The sequence below is a fragment of the Malania oleifera genome, chromosome 6 (assembly GCF_029873635.1).
Source record: "Malania oleifera isolate guangnan ecotype guangnan chromosome 6, ASM2987363v1, whole genome shotgun sequence".
NCBI classification, from domain to species: Eukaryota; Viridiplantae; Streptophyta; class Magnoliopsida; order Santalales; family Ximeniaceae; genus Malania; species Malania oleifera.
The window spans coordinates 29,086,776-29,102,792 of NC_080422.1; the positions used below are offsets into that span (position 1 = coordinate 29,086,776).

Consider the following 16,017-nt stretch of genomic DNA (forward strand, 5'->3'; position numbering starts at 1 on the left):
TAGTCAAAAGCCTTAAGTTTAACCTGAATTAAGATTTAATAGAGAAAACATTGAGAGGAAACTAGCAGGGTGGCAGAAAAATTATATCTAAAATGGGGAACCTTAGTCTAATAAGGCAAATGGTCAAATCTCCCTATCTACTTTGTCTCTATTTCCCGTACTTGGCTTGGTGGTAAAAAGATAGGAAGAAGTACAAGAGAAGTTTTTTGGAGTAATGAGAAAAAGAGTTCAAAATATACCTAAAATGGAAAACCTAAGCATTGGGATCATTATTATCCTCCATTGGCATGTTTTTCACCATCATCATCCTCCCTTATCTTCATCATCTCTGTCAGCATCATGACCATCAACATACCCATATTCATCATAGTCATTACTATAATAACCATTAGCAACGTCATTGCCGTCCTCTTCTTCCACCTATAGCAGCAGGAAGACCTCCCTCCTCCCCCCGATTCCTCTACTCGCACTGCACATCTGGCCAACCAGCACCTTGTTTTGCATTCCTGAACCCCATACACTCTACCCCCTCCTCCACACACTAGCCCAAGCCACCATTGCCATCATCCATCACCACACATGGTACTGCATCTAATTTCTGCAACCTATATAACCGAATAAACCACCAGATCAGACCTGCTTCATCCCCTCTTCTTATTTTTTCCTCCTTGAGGTAGTTTTAGATTTTAGGTTTCAGGTTCAAAGGGAAGAGAGAGAGAGAGAGAGAGAGCTGTAGGCATTCAAAAAATTGTCACTGCCAAATTGGCCCAATTAATAAAAGTGTTGGGGCTCATTAAGAAAAAGAATTTTTGGGCTCGCCATTAAAGTGTGGGTCTAACAAACAAATGAGCTCCAATCTAGAAAGATACGTCAACAAGCAGAGAAAACCCTAGCATCCGCTCTTCAGCAGTTCTCTCAAATCAAAGCTGCCTACAATCAACGATGTTGGCACCATACTTTGTTTAGGTGTCAATTCACTAAAAATGTGAGGCCAAAACCCTGATTTTCCTACTCATTTAGCCCCTTGTTTGCGTTTCCGCTCGTTTCTAGCCATTGTCGAATGTCCTTGATGATTCGGGACAGTCCGGAATGGTTGGGAGCAATCTGGGAATATTTAGGGCTTCTAGGCATAAAAATCAAGAAACAATATCTCCCCACCAAATTTTGCTGTTTCAAGGCATTTCTACTCATTTTTTGTAATTTTTTACCGTCTTGGGTGATCCAAAGTGGTCCAAAACAATCCGGAGTTGCCTAGATGGATTTCGGGCTTTTGAATGGAAATCAAGAAAACTCCTATTGTTTAGGGGTTTTCCTCATTTTCATACTATTTTTGGCCTTTCTATATTTTTCTGAATTTTTTGAGTATTTTTCCTAGGCCCCACTATATATACTAAACTAGATACAAAAGGAGAAAAAGACATTTATAAACTTGCTAGAGCTAGAGAAAAAAATGCAAATAATTAGGTGATGTAAAATGTATAAAGGATGAGAATGATAATGTCTTAATTAGGGAAGAAGGAGGTGGTGGAAATACTTTGATAAGTTGTTTAATGAAAACCAAAATGAAATATTAAACTAGGAAGTGACAAATGAGGAGAAGACTAAAAATAAAAGATTTATTCACAAAATTTGAGACCTAGAAGTTGAGATGGCATTAAAAAAGATAAAAAGTGGGAAATCTATAGGACCAGATAGGATACCAATTGAAGTTTGAAAATATTTAAGGGATAAAGGAATTGTTGGTTAACTAATCTATTCAACACTATCATAAAAACCAAGAAAATTCTAGAAAGAATGGAGGAGAAGTACGTTAGTACCTATGTACAAAAACAAAAGGTGATATTCAAAACTATAATAACTATCGTGGAATTAAGATTATGAATCATACAATGAAATTATGGAAAAGGGTAATTGAACATAGAATGAGATTAGAAATGAAGATTTCAGAAAATCAATTTGGTTTTATGCCTAGGAGATCTTCAACAAAAGTTGTTCATCTTTTAAGAAGTTTAATGAAAAATTTAGAGAAAAGAACAAGGACTTGCATATGGTTTCTATTGAACTAGAGAAAGCTTATGATAGACTATCTTGGGAAGTTCTTTGGTGGGTCTTATAAAAGAATGGAGTTTGTAGTAGATAGATGAAGGTTATTAAGGATATGCATGAAGGAGTAGTGATTAGCGTTAGGACTGTAGGAGAGATTTTCCAATCACAATAGGTGTACATCAAGGTTCTACTTTGAGTCCTTATCTTTTTTACTTTAGTAATTGATAAACTAACTAAGAACACCCAAAATGAGATCCCTTGGTGTCTTTTATTTGCAGATGATATCGTGTTGATTGATGATAGTATAAGCGGTGTGGAACCTAAGCTAGAACTTTGGAGAGCCACACAAGAGTCTAAAGGGTTCAGGATAAGTAGGAATAAGACAGAATATATGGAATGTAATTTCAATAATGTAAGGAGTAGTAATGAAGAAAAGATTAAACTTGATAATTAGGAGATTAATAGCACTGATATATTTAGATATCTGGATCCATCATGCAAGCTAAAGGGGAAATTGAAGAAGATGTAGTACATAGAATTAAAGCAACATGAGTAAAATGGAGGAGTACATCATGTGTGTTGTGTGATCATGGAATACCCTTAAAATTAAAATGAAAGTTTTATAAGATGCCGATAAGGCCAGCTATGCTTTATGGTTCCAAATGTTGGGCAACTAAGAAACAATATGTACATAAAAATAAAAATTGTTGAGATGCGAATGTTAAGGTGGATGAGTGGTTTAATATTAAAAGATAAAGTAACAAATGAATATATAAATAATTTAGGCATAGCACCAGTTGAAAACAAGATAAGGGAGAGGCAACTTAGATGGTTTGGACATCTGAAACACAGGCCTAGTAGGGCACTTGTAAGGAGGAGTGAGTTAGTGTGTCTGGCATGAAAAGGAGTAGGAGAAGGCCTAAAATAACTTAGAATGAAGTATTGATGAAGGATTTAATAGCCCTTAATCTAATAGAGGAAAACACTCCTGGAACTTAAGGTTTGTTGTTGTTGTTCCTAAGCCCCACTATATTTTCCTTCATTTTGGTAAATGAAAAATAATAATAATAATCAAATATTGGCTGGCGTGTGAACATGCACACACGCATGCGGACACGCACGCAGCAACCTAAAATGGAACCTTTTTGAATTTTGAGATTTAAAAAAATAAGAATTGAAAAAAATAGGAAAAAGGAAAAAAAAAAATGGTCGCAGAAAAGGCATTGTTCCAATAAAGACTGCCCTGCAATTTTTAAATGATTACCCCTGAAATGGTGTCAGTTACACTGGTTTTTTAAAAAATATAAAGAAATAAAAAATGAAATAAAAACACTAAAGGAGATACCAAAATGGCGCTGTTTTGGGAGAGAGCTACGCAATTTTTTAAAAAATTAATCAAAACAGCACCATTTTGGAGGGACTGCAATTTTTTTTAAACCCAAAATCATGTTGTTTTGGCTTTATTCCCCTTTTCTTCTTCCTCTTTTCTCTTCTCCGCACATGTGAGCCCCCTCCCTGTCTTTTCCGCTTGCTGTCAGCCATTTTTTTCGGCCACCCAAGCCTCCCACGCCACATATAACCCTTTGGCAACCTTCCCTTCAGTGCATGGTCACTTGCCCTGAGTTTCTCCATTCCCCCAAGCTTTCCCAAGCCTGAAATCCCATTAATGCCCAAGCTGCCATGTCTTTCCATGCCCCAGTCCAATCCCTTACCCACCTATTTTTTTATCTTTATTTATTTATTATTATTTACTCTTATTTTATGCATTTTTAACCTAAATATAAGCTTTTTGATTTGGGAGGGGGTTGGCCGAATCCTCTCTCTCTCTCCCTGCATTTCCAGTCTCCCAAAAGCCAGAAGTCAATATTTTCTTCCCACTAAAAGTGAGCATCTCTCGCTCTCTCTCCCTCTCTCTCTCTATTGAAATCTAAAATGAGTATGTGGGTTTGGTAATTTTGTATAAATCCATGTTTGTATGGTATGTATTTTCATGCATGTACATGTGCGTGTATTTTTAACATGTGAGTGTGTGTGTAAATGTCCATGTGAATGTAGGTGAGCATGCATGATGTGGTTATATGTGTATGCATAAGTGTGAGTAAGAGAGTATGCATGCATGCATATGTGCATTTAGGTGTGTAAATGCATGCAAGTTGGCAGTATAGGTATGCGTGTGTATGCATGCATGCATGCATGGTGTGATGTGCATGGCTAAGTGTCACGGTCTGACTATTTTCACACCGTTGTGAAAGGGTCGTGTGGCGCTAGCTAAAGTACTCTTGTTTAACTAACCAGCCTATCGTTTACCAACATTCATCCACGAAACACTTTCATTAGCATTCGATCAAATGGAAGCGGAAACAATGAGCAATCATGAAAGGCATGTATGCAGTAAACATTGAAACTACGTAATTCTTAACACCACCTTCGTTGACATCGTGTATTTAGCGAGGGAGGCAAGTAGGCTAAACATGTTGACAATAGCTAGTGAGTTTTATAATGACTAATGAACACTCACCCTCCCCTAAAGAGGTTTTTATGTAATTATCATCCTCGCACTAGGAAACATCAAAGTGACCGAGGAGTCATACTACCTTATTTGGCATATAAAGACACTACTAGCAGAAATAACCCTACACTAATATTTACATGATGGAAACCCATCCCAAGCACACGAGACAAGCGGTCATAGGCAAGCATAATGTCGTGAACAAGCTTAGCTCATGACATTCTCCCCCACTTATACGGTCTACGTCCTCGTAGAATTTTGCGGTAGTTACACTTCAAGTTTGTCCACGAACGGTTGAATATCTTCTGCAGAAATCCAGTTGATTTCTTTGTCATCAAGGCATTTCCACTTCACTAGGAACTTCTGTCGCTTCTTCCTTGAGGATATGAACTCTCTGTCTACAAGAATCTCTTCAACTTCATGCCTGTCAAGTGGCACTGTCTTCAACTCTGCTCCGTTTGACTGACTTCTGCTCAAATCATCGGTATCGGCGTTGAACGGCTTGAGGCAACTGACATGAAACTGCGGTCTTTTCTCCTGATCAGCCCACTTCTTCATCTGCTTAGAAGCTTTCTCTAGATAGGCTCAGGCAAAATCTGCATTTTGTCTCCATTCTCTAGTGAAGATGTACACCTTGGGACTCTTTCATCTGTACGGCTCGCCCATTGTGTGAGGTAACAACGGCTGCTGACCTGTAACAAGCTCAAAAGTGCTCTTGTTGGTTGTTGAGCTCCTTTGGGCATTGCCACAGAATGGATCCACATCAAGTAGTTGCACGCCATTCTTCTGGTTGTCGTTGACAAAATGGCGCAAATACTCTTTTAGTAGCTCTCTGAATCTCTTCATCTGTCCATCTATCTGTCGGTGAGAACTCGAAGAGATGTCAATATGTGACCTGAATATCCTAAAAAATTTTGTCAAGAAGTTGCCAGTGAACATTAAGTCTCGGTCACGAATAATAACTTGGGGAACACCCCAATGTTTCACAACAGTCACAAGGAACAATTGTGTCATCTCCTTTGCCAAACAGTAAGTTGGTGCGGACATGAAAGTACCATAATTCTTCCGCTCTCCCTTGTCTTGTTGGCAAGTGAGACAAGTTCTGGTATAATCAACGACATCATCCCGTGCGTGCGGCCAATAATACCTCCCCAGTAGTCCTATCATTGGAGTCATTCTCCGCGAATCTTCACATACAAACTATTTCCCCTCAACCTGTCGAACACCTTCCGTAGATGCTCTTCATTTTTCCTCTGAAACAACACCGATGCTCCCAACGGTGCTTTGGAAGGGCGAACACATCCCGCTTCCAATTCATCAAGTTGTTTCCCCAACTCTACTATCTCTGGAGGCGCCATCCGACATGACCCTTTAGCAGGTGGTTTCACTCCTGATAACAACTCGATCTCATGCTCCACAGTCCGTCATGACAGCAATTTGTGAGGTAGCTTATCCGGAAACACCTCCTTGTACTCATCCAACACCACTTGGATGGTCGTAGGCTCCAGCTCTTGGCCTACTTCTTTGTCTACCACCACTGTGGCTAGACGTGTCTGCTCACCCTGACCCAATCCCTCATTGAGTTGTATGGCTAAAAGGGGCTTCCCGTCGTCTCCTTTCGTTGCAACGACTTGCACCATACACGAGTGATCTCCCATTATACATAAGAAACCAACTGAAGGCATCAGCACTGCCCTCTTTCCCTTTAGGAACTCCATTCCTAAAATAACTGGAAGTCATTCAATGGCACCGCTGTGAAATTCGCATGACCTTCCCACTGTCCAAGCTTTACAGTCACTTGCTTAACTACCCCCAAAGTAGGCTAGGCTACAGAGTTAACTGCTTTCATGCGTCCCGTATCCTTCTCTAAGGATAAGTTGAGTCTCCATGCTTCCAACTGCGAAACAAAATTATGAGTAGCCCCCGTATCCACCATAGCGCGAGTACTCTTCCCATTGATCCTCAAGTCCACAAACATTAACCTTTTTGCTTGTGTAACTTTCGATGTTTTTTCCTACTTTTCCAATGCGCTCACCAGCCACACTGAACCTACCCTCGGGACATGATCCTCTTCCTCCTTGCTTTCCACCACTTTTCCCGAAGTGGAAGCTTGTAAGGCATTGAGTAATCTCTTGTGTTGACACTCACTCACTCTATGAGATCCACCACACAAGTAGCACGAAATTTTACTCTTCCCCTTTCCATTGGGTGTGTTAAACCCTTGAGACGACGAAACTTCCTTTGAGGTTGATGATTTAGAGTCAGCTCCCACACTCTTGGGTTTACCTTTCTTGAAAGACTTTCCACTGTTTCCCTCTCCGCCTAACCATTTGGATGAAGCGGTATCATCACCAACGTAATCAATCAAGCGTTCTGCAGCAGCTTGTGCAGTTGACAAGTCTTGAACTCTTTGCCTATGAAGTTCTGTCCTTGCCCATGGTTTCATCCCCTCAAGAAAATAGAATAACTTGTCCTTCTCCGACATATCCCGAATATCCAACATCAAAACAGAAAATTGTTTCACATATTCCCTGATTGATCTTGTATGCTTAAGATCTCTCAGCTTTCTCCTTGCATTATACTCAACATTCTCAGGAAAGAATTGGGCCTTGAGCTCTCTCTTCAAGTCTGTCCAACTATCGATTAGACAGCTTCCATTTTCAATCTCTTGGTACTTGGAACGCCACCACAGTTTGGCATCACCAACCAAGTACATGGTCGCAGTATTCACCTTTGCCTATTCTGAGGTCATCCTCACAACACAAAAGTACTGTTCCACATCAAACAAGAAGTTCTCTAACTCCTTGGCATCACGGGTACCCCCATACATCCTAGGTTCTTGTACCTTGGTCTTGCCAACTCACGGAGTGTTGGAGTTCCTCATAACAAGAACCATCAAATTCACCTTTGCATCCAGATCAGCCATCCGTGACTGCAAAGTTTCAACTATATGGTGAAAGTCCTCTGACATGTCGCCTATCAAACCTACTTGATGTTTTTGTGATCCCATCACTTCATCAACAAGTTCTCTCATCTGTGCCACCTCCACGGCCACAGTGTTGGTTGTTGCCTCAACCTGTGCTTCCAGCACGCTGATCCTCTCAACATTGTTTGGTGTCACGGTCACTTACCAAAGCTTTCCAAATCCCACAACAAAGGTAACCAAATTCTCGTAGCAACTCAACCTTGGCTCTGATACCAAGTGTCACGATCCGACTATTTTCACACCGTTGTGAAAGGGTCGTGCGGCGTTAGCTAAAGCACTCTTGTTTAACTAGCCGGCCCATCATTTACCAACATTCATCCACAAAACACTTTCATTAGCATTCGATCAAATGGCAGCGGAAATGGTAAGCAATCATGAAAGCAGTGGCATGTATGCAGTAAATATTGAAACAACGTAATTCATTAACACCGCCTCCATTGACATCGTGTGTTTAACGAGGGAGGCAAGTAGGCTAAACACGTTGACAATAGCTAGTGAGTTTTACAATGACTAATGAACACTCACCCTCCCATAAAGAGGTTTTTATGTAATTATCATCTTGGCACTAGGAAACATCAAAATGACCGAGAAGTCATACTGCCTTATTTGGCATACAAAGACACTACTAGCAGAAAATAACCCTACACTAGTATTTACATGATGGAAACTCATCCCAAGCACACGAGACAAGCGGTCACAAGCAAACATAATGCCCTGAACAAGCTTAGGTCGTGACACTAAGCATATGGTTGTTCATGAATGCATGTGTGTCGGTGAGTGTATATGTACTCATGCATGTGTGTGGGTGAGTGTATATGTACTCCTACATGTGTGTGTGCACATGCATGTAAGTATGAATGTATATGTGTATATAAATGTGTATGCCTACATATAAGTATGTGCACGATGTGTGCACTTAACACATAGGATAATATGCATGCACGGGTTCATACATATATGCAGGGTTATAAGCATATGTATGTCAGTGTATGCACGCATGCATGAATTTTTGGATCGTTGGATCATTGAATAGGCATACATGTGTAATACATGTGACAAAGTGCATTATTATATAGATATGAGTGCATGTGTGAGGTGTGTAAAGCATGTGCATGTAATGTGAGTATATGCATGTGGATATGCGATTATGCATGTGCATGTGCATGCACAAACATGAGAGGTGCATGTAGGTGCGTGCTTGTGTTCATATGTACGTAGATGGAAGTCCACATGCATCAATGTGTGTGGTTTACATGCATGCATGTATAGATAAAGTGCAATAGTATATAAATACATATGCATGTATGTGAGAACATTTTCGTGCATGTAGGTGTAGAAGTTGATGTGTAGGCGTGCATGGTAGGTTGTCACGGTCCAACTATTTTCACACCGTTGTGAAGGGCCGTGTGGCGCTAGCTAAAGCACTCTTGCTTAACTAGCCAGCCTATCGTTTATCAACATTCATCCACGAAGCACTTTCATTAACATTCATTCAGATAGCAGCGGAAACAATAATCAATTCATGAAAGTCGTGGCAAACAAGCAGTAGTAAACATTGAAGCAAACATAATTCATTAACAAATCCTCCATTGACATGATGTACTTAGCGAGGGAGGCAAGTAGGCTAAGCACGTTGACAATTTCTAGTGAGTTTTACAATGATTGATGAACACTCACCCCCCCCCTAAAGAGGTTTTTATGTAATTATCATCTTGGCACTAGGAAACATCAAAGTGACCGAGGAGTCATACTGCCTTATTTGGCTTACGAAGACTCTACTAGCAGAAAATAACCCTATACTAGTATTTACATGATGGAAACCCATCCCAAGCACACGAGATAAGCGGTCACAGGCAAGCATAATGCTCTGAACAAGCTTAGCTCGTGACATTCTCCCCCACTTATGTGGTCGACGTCCTCGTAGACTTTTTGCGGTAGGTACACTTCAAATTTGTCCACGAACGATTGAATATCTTCCACAAAAATCCAGCTGATTTCTTTGTCATCAAGGCACTTCCACTTCACTAGGAACTTCTGCCGCTTCTTCCTTGAGGATATGAACTTTCTGTCGGCAAGGATCTCTTCAACATCATGTCTGTCAGGTTGCACTGTCTTCAACTCTGCTCTATTGGACTGACTTCTGCTCAAGTCATTGGTGTTGGCGTTGAACGGCTTGAGGCAGTTGACATGAAACTGCGGCCTTCTCCCCTTATCTGCCCACTTCTTCATATGCTTAGAAGCTTTCTCCAGATAGGCTTGGGCAAACTCTGCATTCTGTCTCCCTTCACTGGTGAAGATGTATGCCCTTGGACTCTTTCTTCTGTACAGCTCGCCCACTGTGTGAGGTAACAACAGCAGCTGGCCTGTAACAAGCTCAAAAGGACTCTTGTTGGTTGTTGAGCGCCTTTGGGCGTTGCCACAAAACGGAGCCACATCAAGTAGTTGCACGTCATTCTTCTGGTTGTCGTTGAAAAAATGGCATAAGTACTCATCTAACAGCTCTCTAAATCTCTTCATCTGTCCGTCTGTCTGTCGATGATAACTCGAAGAGATGTCAAGGTGTGACCTGAATATCCTGAAGAACTCTGTTAAGAAGTTGTCAGTGAACATTAAATCTTGGTCACAAATAATAACTTGGGGAACACCCCAATGTTTCACAACAGTCACAAGGAACAATTGTGTCGTCTCCTCTGCCGAACAGTACTTTGGTACAGCTATGAAAGTACCATACTTCTTCCGCTCCTCCTTGTCTTGTTGGCAAGTGAGACAAGTTTTGGTATAATCAACCACATCATCCCGCGTGTGCGGCCCCCAGTAGTCCTGTCATTGGAGTCATTCTCCGCGAATACCCCTCAACGAACTTCCTGCAGTATCTAGTAAGGCCAAGAAAGGAACGCAACTCCTTCATTGTCGTGGGGATCTTCCGTTCTTGAATCATCCTTACCTTCTCCATACCCCTCCGGATACGACCTTGTTCAACCACTTGACCAAAGAATTTGTTGCTCCACCAAGCGAAAGAGAAATTCTCCTTCTTCACATCCAGACTGTTTCCCCTCAGCCTGTCGAACACCTTCCGTAGATGCTCTTCATGTTTCCTCTGAAACAACACCGATGCTCCTAACGGTGCTTTGGAAGGGCGAACACATCCCGCTTCCAATTCATCAAGTTGCTTCCCCAACTCTACCATCTCTCGAGGCGCAATCCGACATGGCCCTTTAGCAGGTGGTTTCACTCCTGATAACAACTCGATCTCATACTCCACAGTCCGTCGTGAAGGCAAATTGTGAGGCAGCTTATCCGGCAACACCTCCTTATCCTCATCCAACACCGCTTGGATGGTCGTAGGCTCCAGCTCTTGGCCTACTTCTTTGTCTACCACCACCATGGCTAGACGTGTCTGCTCACCCTTACCCAATCCTTCATTGAGTTGTATGGCTGAAAGGAACTTCCCGTCGTCTCCTTTCGTTGCAACGACTTGCACCATGCACGAGTGATCTCCCATCAGACACAGGGAACCAGCCGAAGGCATCAGCACTGCCCTCGTCCCCCTTAGGAACTCCATTCCTAGAATAACTAGAAAGTCATCCAATGGCACCGCTGTGAAATTCGCATGACCTTCCCACTGTCCAAGCTTTATCGCCACTTGCTTAGCTACTCCCAGAGTAGGCTGGGCTATAGAGTTAACTGCTTTCATGCGTCCTGTATCCTTCTCTAAGGATAAGTTGAGTCTCCATGCTTCCAACTGCAAAACAAAATTATGAGTAGCCCCCGTATCCACCATAGCGCGGGTACTCTTCCCATTTATCCTCAAGTCCACAAACATTAACCCTTTTGCTCGTGTAACTTTCGGTGTTTTTTCCTGCTTTTCCAATGCGTTCACCAGCCGCACTGAACCCACCCTTGGGGCATCATCCTCTTCCACATCGTCTTCCACTGCCTGTTCTACAATGGAAGCCTATAAGGCATTAAGTGATGCTTTGTGAGGGCACTCAAAAACTCTATGAGGACCTCGACACAAGAAACACTCAAGTTTACTCTTCCCCTTTCCATTGGGTGTGTTTAACCCTTGAGACGACGAAGCTTCTTTTGAGGTTGATGATTTAGAGTCGGCTCCCCCACTCTTGGGTTTGCCATTCTTGAAAGACTCTCCACTGTTTCCCTCTTCGCCAAACCATTTGGACGAAGCGGTCTCATCACCAACGTAGTCTGTCAAGCGTTCTACAGCCGCTTGTGCAGTTGACAAGTCTTGAACCCTTTGTCTATGAAGTTCAGTTCTTGCCCGCGGTTTCATCCCCTTAAGAAAATAGAACAACTTGTCCTTCTCCGACATATCCCGAATATCTAACATTAAAGCAGAAAATTGTTTCACATATTCGCTGATTGACCCCGTATGCTTGAGATCTCTCAGTTTTCTCCTTGCATTATAACATTTTTCGGAAAGAATTGGGCCTTGAGCTCTCTCTTCAAGGCTTCCCAACTATCAATTACACAGCTTCCATTTTCAATTTCTCTGTACTTGGTACGCCACCACAGTTTGGCATCACCAACCAAGTACATGGTCGCAGTATCCACCTTTGCCTGTTCTGAGGCCATCCTCACAACGCGAAAGTACTGTTCCACATCAAACAAGAAGTTCTCTAACTCCTTGGCATCTCGGGCACCCCCATACGTCCTGGGTTCTGGCACCTTGGTCTTGCTAACTCCTAGAGTGTTGGAGTTCCCCATAGCAAGAACCATCACATTCATCTTTGCATCCAAATCTGCTATCCGGGCCTGCAAAGCTTCCACTATGTGGCGAAAGTCCTCTGACAAGTCGCCTAGCAAACCTGTTTGATGTTTTTGTGATCCCATCACCTCATCAACAAGTTCTCTCATCTGGGCCACCTCCGCGGCCATAGTGTTGGTTGTTGTCTCAACCTGTGCTTCCAGCACGCCGATCCTCTTAGCAATGTTTGGTGCCATGGTCACTTACCAAAGCTTCCCAAATCCAACAACAAAGGCAATTGAATTCACGTAGCAACTCAACCTTGGGCTCTCACCAAGTGTCACTGACTTGGCTCTGATACCCGACTATTTTCACACCGTTGTGAAGGGTCGTGCGGTGCTAGCTAAAGCACTCTTGCTTAACTAGCCAGCCTATCGTTTACCAACATTCATCCACGAAGCACTTTCATTAACATTCATTCAGATAGCAGCGGAAACAATAATCAATTCATGAAAGCCATGGCAAACAAGCAGTAAACATTGAAGCAAACGTAATTCATTAACAAATCCTCCGTTGACATGTTGTACTTAGCGAGGGAGGCAAGTAGGCTAAGCACGTTGACAATTGCTAGTGAGTTTTACAATGATTGATGAACACTCACCCTCCCCTAAAGAGGTTTTTATGTAATTATCATCCTGGCACTAGGAAACATCAAAGTGACCGAGGAGTCATACTGCCTTATTTGGCTTACAAAGACTCTACTAGCAGAAAATAACCCTACACTAGTATTTATATGATGGAAACCCATCCCAAGCACACGAGATAAGCGGTCACAGGCAAGCATAATGCTCTGAACAAGCTTAGCTCGTGACATAGGTGCACGTCGTCATGTGCATCGATGCATGGAGGTGTGTATGTAGGTGCATGCATGGGTATGTGATATGCATGTATGAGGTATGAAAGTATGTGTATAAGGTGACTATATGCGTGTACTAAAAAATAAGTATTCATGTGGATATGTGATTATGCATGTTTGTTGCGTGAATGGTTATGTGAATATGCATTTGGATATATGTGGTTATGCATGTGTATGGGTTGGAATGGGTGGACATGCATTGATATGTGCATACATATATATATAATGCATATATGCATGCATGGGTGTGTATGAATTGTACATTGTTGATATAAAATGCACTTATAAAGTATGTGAGCATATGTGCGTAACATGAGCGCATGCATGGATAAAAAATGTATATGCATATGCATATGTGATAATGCATGTGTGTGGTATATGTTTATATGTAGGTGCATGTTATGAGCATGTGACTTTACGTGTATGCATTAATTGCATTTACATGTTGATTAGCTTTTTGATTGTTATCATAAGAAAAAATCCAAAAAAGTGTGCATTATGAGAGCTTATTGTTGTTGGTACTCTTTCATTGTGGTGGTTGGTAAGGAAAATTCAAGAAAAAAAAGAAGAATGCATCATTGGCTATTTAGAGATATGTGTGCATATAAATATATTATTTGGAATTTCACTATTATTGTGATGGTTTTTAAAGAAAATCAAAAAAAAAAAGTTTAATTAATTATGTAGCAACATATGTGTGCACGTGAATATGCTAGAGTTAGCATGTTATTATTGTTATTGTAAGGAAAATGAAAAAAAAAAAAAAAATGCATTGTTGGTTATAACATATGTGTATTTGTGTAGTAGTTATTATGGTTATTATTCAAAAAAATTGAAAATTGCAAACTACCCACAATTTTTCATAATGAACAAAATGCCCCTAAAACTCAAAAATTGTCCAAAAAATTCTCAAAAAAATTCTAGAAATCAAGTGATTATTTTTTAGTCTATTTTGATTAATTTGGTTCATTTTTTTTTATCATTTTGCATGTTTAATTGTTGCATGATCTGTGTTTGCATGTGTGGACATGTGTGCGTCCCTATGATAAAATAAAAGGTAAAGAGGTATTTCATATGGTCATACCTCATAATGTCAATTCTAAGGTAGGTTTATCTAGTAAGACCCCTTCTAGAAATCTTATTAAACATTCCTAAATCATACCACATTTTGTGTTTATTTTGAAATGTTCATAGAATGACAATTTGGGGGTTAATTAAGGGTCATTTGAATCAATTTGAGATAATCAATAGTAATTAGGTACCTTTCATAGAGCAAGCCCATGGGGGGTGCTACAACGTTCCCTTCACATAACTGTACTCCCAGAGCAAGCCCATGGGGGGTGCTACAACGTTCCCTTCACATAACTGTACTCCCAAAGCAAGCTCATAGGGGGTGCTACAACGTTTCCTTCACATAACTGTACTCCCAAACCTAATTCTGGTAAAAGCAAACTGAGACTACTGATTTCTTTGGCCTTAGGATTAGCCTTGAGACCAACTAATGAGTGGTAATTAGGTGAACCAATCTCACATAGGTAAATAACATGTTAGTGGTGAGTCTAGTGACTCAAAAGAAACTCAAATCACAAATTTCTCACCCTCGCCATCCCAGGTCAAGGCGACAGACCCCCTAGTCCGCACCTTGCAACAAATGAAAAAATCAATTAATGCTTGAAGAAAAACAAGTCCCCAAACATTCTTTCACAATCCATCCTTCGTTCAAACATTAGCCCTTCATGATCAAGCTCGTGCCTACAAAGATCAAACACAACATCTTCTCACACACCGTCAAACCCGTGTTCTAGAAGATCCACCACCACTCAATTCAAGAACATGTATAATTCGAGACCTTGAATTAGCAAAAACTTCTAGGAGATAAAATCATAGGAATACTCATTCTTCATTTCAAAAAATACACAAAGATTGTACTTAATCTTTCATTTTAATACAAAACTAAAATATTTGCTCCAAATTTTCTAGTCTTAATTCCCAAGCCATGGAATTTGTGATTATAAATTTATGGCACACCTAGTGGAACATATCTATCTCTCATCCATTTCTCCTTCACAACAACTTCTCAACTTCACACCATCAAATCTAATGGCTTCCATTTAGAATCATGCAACCAAGAATGCCACCATACATTCGGGGCCTCCAAAGGGTACGTTGTAAAAAATATAGAATGTTTATATACTAAACAAAAACAAAAAGGCATAGCATGCAAACATATTTTTTATTCCAAATCAGGTGTAAGAAAAACACGTTAAAAAAAAGGGAAAGAACTTAAAATATTGAAATATGTAATTTTAAACGAAAAAAGTAAGGGTTATTTGAATGCTAGTTATAAAAATACATAATATCAAAAAAAAAAAAAAAAACCCAGAAATTAATTTTCTATAAAAAAAATACTAACTTAAATAAGCCCACTTAAAATTGAGTTTCCTTGCTTCAATAAAGGGAAAATAAGGGGAAAAACAAAAAAAACAAAAAAAAGAATCAAAAATCTATTTTTGTTATTGACAACCAATCTAATAGTGTAAAATCCTGCAACAATCATCAGGGCTTGATAATTGGAAGACCTCTGAAGATCTTGTAGTTATCAAAGACTAATCACCAACATAAGGTCCTTGCTCATTATTGATCACACTTTTCCCGTACTTCATATTGGTACTACAACATATAAAACTAACTAGAACATTGTAGTTATCAAACACTATTTGTCGGCACATCATCATGGTACTACAATATGTAACCCCTCAGTCGACTATTGTAGTTATCAAAGACCACACACTGACATACCATCTTGGCTTGTACTTGGGCTCATTTTCCTCCTACATAGTCTTGATACTACAATA

At 40.5% G+C, this 16,017-nt stretch overlaps 1 protein-coding gene across 1 annotated transcript in view; it reads right to left on the reverse strand.

Annotated features, from left to right (window-relative positions):
- Nucleotides 1-16,017, reverse strand: part of LOC131157291 (uncharacterized) — a 60,457-nt gene that overhangs the window by 16,862 nt on the left and 27,578 nt on the right. The window lies entirely within an intron of this gene.